Below are 5,789 nucleotides of genomic sequence, written 5' to 3' on the forward strand. Positions count from 1 at the left end.
GCCAGCAGTGATTTTTTATTTTTTTGCATGAATCCCATCTTGGCATGCCGAGCCATCAGTAATGTACATTATCTCTTCAGCTTATTCAGACTCAGATGCTTCTGCAATGCGATAGCTGATTGATCTGTAATGTGTTTGCTCTTTCCTGAGTTATAATCAAATAAGAACTCGAGTGCCGTTTCGATGATACTGACTCGTCTGTAGATGTTTGTTAAACATCAGCTGTAAGCTATGTTATAATTAAAATGGACCAAAGACGTCATCAGTTACAACACTGATAAGAAAATTCAGTCATTCTCTTTATTATTATATTAACTATTTCCAAAAACGTCATTTGGACGGAGCTGCCAAATCTTCTCAGTTTCCTGAAATGTTTCAGATGCCTTCTAATAAAGGAGGTCTGATGGTTGCTGAACAATAGGCTGGAGATGAAAAGATGAAGGAGAGTTAGTGAAAGTTGTTAGTTAGCAGGTGATTCATGTAAAAGATGAGTAGGAATTTGTTGAGCAATCATTTTCCTTTCATGTGGAATAACTCATTTATTTAGACACCAAGGTCTTTGACTTTTGCTTTGACTTTAAATTTTCTCAAGAGACTAAATATTAGGTTAAAAAAACATTTGAAGGTCAGCGTACAGTATTATTTGATCATTTAAAAAAGCTTTAAATGATGAGGGATATCAGATCTGGGATAAATGAGATCGCAGTCTCACCTGATTTATTCCCTGCTGAAATAAAAAGTACTAATGAATGAATTAGTAAATGGATAGATACAGTACATGAATGAACAGATGTATGATTGGAACAATGGATGGGTAGGAGGATGGATGGATGGTTGGACAGATGAGAGACAGATGGATGGATATTTACTTGGGAGTATGGATGTATAGACGGATGGATGGATGGGTGGATGGGTGGATGGACAGGAGGATGGATGGACAGTTACTTGGAAAGATGTATGGATGGACAGAAGGATGATGAAAGGATGGATAGTTACATGGATGGATGGATAGACGGACACACAGATTGATACTTACTTGGAAGTATGAGTGGATGGATGGATAGCAACTTGGATATATGGATGGATGGATGGATGGATATATGGATGGATGGATGGGCAGAAGGATGATGAAAGGATGGATATGTACTTAGATGGAAAGACAGATGGACACATGGATTGATAGTTACTTGGAAGTATGAATGGATGGGTGGATGGAAGAATGGATGGATGGATGGATGGACTGATGGATATTGATGGTTATTTGGAATAGTTCCTTGGGTGGTGGATGAATGGACAGTTACTTGGGCATATGGATGAATGGATAGGTGAATGGATGGATGGATGGATGGATCATCTAACAGGAATATTCTCTTTAAAAGCTCTTTATGGTTCTTGAGCTTCTTTATCCAGTAGAGGGCATGATCGCTCAACATTTTAATGTCCCAGAGAGACAGAGAGAGAAACAGGACCAGAAACTGAGAGACAGAGATTGAGAGAGAGAGAGAGAGAGAGAGAGAGAATCCTGTATCACTTTTCAGAATAATGCTATAAGCCCTGAGGAGTAGAGTCTCAGTATTTGTTAGATTAAAATGTTAAAAGCAGTGTGCACTTCAGTGCAGTCGTCTCTGCGCACTGAACTTCCTCCATTCATCTGCCGTGTTACTGAAAGGTGAACCGAAGCCTCTGGCTCTGTGTTATTGATCAGCGTGTGCAGAGGAGACGTTAATGACAGCAGCACTGGCTAAAAGAGAGAAGAATGACCTCACTATCGCTGGATTAAGGAATGCATAATGAAGATTCTTTCTTTGTCCCGGCCCAGGGGAGCTCATCGAGCTCATTTCAGCAGGAAACACTCCGGATGGATGAGTGTTTCTGCTCAGATAGAGCAGGGCTTTTTTGTGTAGCTATAAATCCATGTTGGATTTGCTACAAGGAACAGTTTAATGAACAATAGAAACTTTTACACTCACTAATCTCAGTTCGGTTAAAAGTCTTGAGCTGGATTTTTCTCTTTTTTTGGCAATTACTGGAACAAAGAACAAAGAAAATTCAGAATTTAGATTTTTTTTTATGCTAAACATATAAATAAATCCCTGGCCTTTACACTTTTAAGAACACACACACAAAAGAAAATTCTGAAGTATATGATTCATCCTGAAAGAAAAAACAAGCTGTTTATCAGCACAAAGCACAATATTAGTGTTCTTCTTTTCTATTGGGTCTCAAGAATGAGGTTTATGAATTCACATGTTAAAGTAACTGTGAATGCATCGTGTTCTTTTCCTGTACACGAAATTGGCTTTTCTGCCAAATGACTGTTATTTGCTTTTGGTCGAACACTGCTAATTTAGCTAAAAAAAAAAACAAAAAAAAACATCATAAATGCTAGGCTAAAACGTAGACGATACCGTAGCTCTATTCGGTTGGTATTAGCATCTATAACATTATATTTGCACATCAAACTCCCTGATAAAACTTCTCTATGAATTAACACAGGATGGGTGAGATTTTTTTTTTTGTAAATATTTGCGTCACATGTTCAGATAAGGTCTAACATTCCATATCAAGAGCGTTAATGGATTATTGATTTATTTCTTTTCAGATCCAAGATGTTTAGGATGATATTGTGGACGTAAAGTGAGACTTTATTCCTGTGAAACTGATTATATAAGCCCATTTAATCAGATCACCAAATCGTAAGTGTATTAAGTTTATATATTTATTCTCTTTGGACACAACTGATGCAGTTATTTCTCATTTTCTCACTAATTGTGGATAAATTTCAGACAAACGTTTATGATCGCAGCAGACATGTGTAAGTTCTTTAACTGGAAATTTCCATCATGAAGAACTTCAACAAAAAAAAATTACAAGCACGGAAAAGTGATTATGCCATGCAAGAGTAGATCTGATTTTAAAATCATACTAATCAAGTAATGTGTGTCTGGGTGAAGATAAAATCATCAGCACGCTTGAGTTCATGCAACAAAGAGCAGAACTTTTGGGAGTGGGCTTTTCTTAGAAAAATGAAAAAAAAAAAAACACTGTAAATGATATAATTACCCGAGATCCTCTTATAAACATAAATAATGGCTGCAGAATAGGTCTATTGAAACACACTCTCTCTTACTGATGTTAAAAACCAGTACAATAACTTTCAAATACCAAAAAATCAGAAAAACCAGAGAAATGCAAACCGTCTTCATTTCCTTTGCCTTTGAATGCTTTATTACAAACCGAAGAGTAATTCAGATATTGTACAAATATACATTTTCACAGAGTTAATATATATACATGTTGTGAGTTTTAACTGAACGAAGCACGTCAGAGACATTTAAGCCATCTCACACTTTCTCAAAGTTCATTCACTGTCATTCAAAACAAAAAAAGTCAAATATAAAACTCTTATTCACAGTAATAGCAATTGAGTAATTAAAAAAACACATTTAACATCATTTCTTGATATATGACATACTTATATTAGCACTGAGGCAAAAAACAAATCCTTGCGAGATCTGAAACATGCATTCCCATTGCTTTTCGATGCATTAGTGCACACTCTGCATACAAATGCATGATAATTAAAACTCCTTCTCTGCTTATGAGCGATATCAAACGTCTTTATGCTGCATTAGGATAAAACTACAACCCATTTCGCTTGGATGGGATCGTTTCATTTCATTGAAGAGCTCTTTTTCTATTCTATCGCCACTTCTCTCTCTCTCTCTCTCTCTCTCTGTCTCTCTTTCACACATACACTGGATCTTGAGAGCAAACATGCAGGAATAAAAATAAAAAATACTAGCAAAAAGGTGTTTAAGCTGAATCAGGCTCTAAAACACTCTGCTGTAGCTGATAGATTAGAGGATAAGGACACAGGAATGTTTGTGAAGTCAAATCTTTCCAGAGGTTTTAATGCCTCTGCTCTGCTGTACCATGGCAAGGCCATTGAGCAAGTTCTGTAAATATGAAGAAAATACTTCACACGTGAGTTATGGAGCAGGCAGATTGGATAAAATAAAATCCTTAACACAATTTAGTAGCATTTCACGCAAGATTGCAAGCTAGTAGCGTCCACCAAACTCGTTCATTTTTTCTTCAGTGGTCAGGGTCACGTTGCATCCGGAGTCTATCCCAGGAACACTGGGCATGAGTCGAGAATCCACCCTGGACCAGGCAATCGGGCACACACACACTGACACCCGGGGCAGTTTAGCACAGCCAATCCACCAATGCTTTTCGGACAGCAGGAATACACCAACACGGTACATGGTGAGAAAGTGTGAAACTCCACAGACAAACAGGAACCTGAGATCAGGATTGAACCAGGCACGATGCTACCAAAGTGGCGGTAACTGGTGGTAAACACCACCTAGATCCCACCTTCCAAAGTTTTGCAAAAGAATTGTTACAGAAAGCTGGTTAATAATATAGTACCTCTCTGAACTTTGGTAAATATGGATCCTGGCTGCTATTTTATAGAATTATGCCATTTCAAGTAGATACATGAAGATTCAGGCATGTACTTATGGAAGAAGAAAAAATAAAACTCGACTAGTACTGTACTTTTTCTTGCTGTACTTACTCATCTAAAAATATTCTTAAACCTGGACTATTTACCTAATACATAAAGATGACTTTGATGGTGATTATAAACCATGTATGTAGAGCACACTGGATAAACGCCTCTGCTAAATGCTGTAAATGTACATGGAAACGTGTGAGACGCACTTTTCTCAGTTTCAGGGAATAACTAAAGAAGCAAACATTAGGAATTCCTTGGCTGATCAGATCACATCATTTAGCGTAAAAGAGACACTTGATGAATTGGATTTTTTTCCACCTGAACATTTCTTTTGAAATGCCACTGGAAACTCGAACCCAGTTTCTTTTTCCAGTTTGAGACAAGAAGATCCCACTTAAATAAAAATCAGTCTGGCTGAAAGTGTGTTCTCCATCTGATATTATCTCAAAGGCTCTGAGAACATCTTCAGAACAAAAAGATAAAGAAGTACAGGTCCAGACACTTCTGCTTTATTTCCAGCCAATCCATTTCATTGCTTTGCTTTTTGTGTTGATTTGTCTGAGGGCTGAACCAAAAGCAATGTGGCATTCAGGGAAAAAAAGATATGGCACAAATTACTGACCCACTTTAGAACTGTTATTGTCACTTTTGATATTGCGTAACATCTGAAAGACGCTGCAACAAGATAGCGGAGTGAGACGGCTTTCTCTTCCCAGAGTGAGTCTCGGTTCCTTTCAAAGCTTCTTCTGAAAGTTTTATACCAGGATAAATTATTGGAATCTAGACCCACATTTCTGGAAAGCCGCTTTGTGACAACTACTGTTTAAAAGCTCTGTATAAATAATTTAAAATTGAAATTCAATAGACACTTCCCCTCCAAAACAAACTGAACAATTCGTTTCAGCAGATATGGTGGGAAATGAATCACACTGGCTGTGAGGATGTTCTCCATCTCAGATAATCACAAGAGCTTTGATATGTGAGGAAGTGCAAAGTCATCAAATCTTTGCATTTTGAAAAGGATCAAAGAAATTACGAAGCAAATGAGAGCTTCATTTACAATTCATCCATTTCACAATGAGCCTAGAGCTTGTGGGTTAAGAGCCTCGATCACGGGGCCTACATTGACTCTCTGGAAATCCTGGGATTTCAACTGACAATCTTTCCGGTCACTAGTGTAGAACCCAGTAGAAGCTGTACTACTAAAGTTGGGTCCCCTGAAAGATTAACGCACTGGACGAAAGTGAAATCATGCTTTATAAAT

This window comes from Pangasianodon hypophthalmus, chromosome 17, assembly GCF_027358585.1.
Source record: "Pangasianodon hypophthalmus isolate fPanHyp1 chromosome 17, fPanHyp1.pri, whole genome shotgun sequence".
NCBI lineage: Eukaryota > Metazoa > Chordata > Actinopteri > Siluriformes > Pangasiidae > Pangasianodon > Pangasianodon hypophthalmus.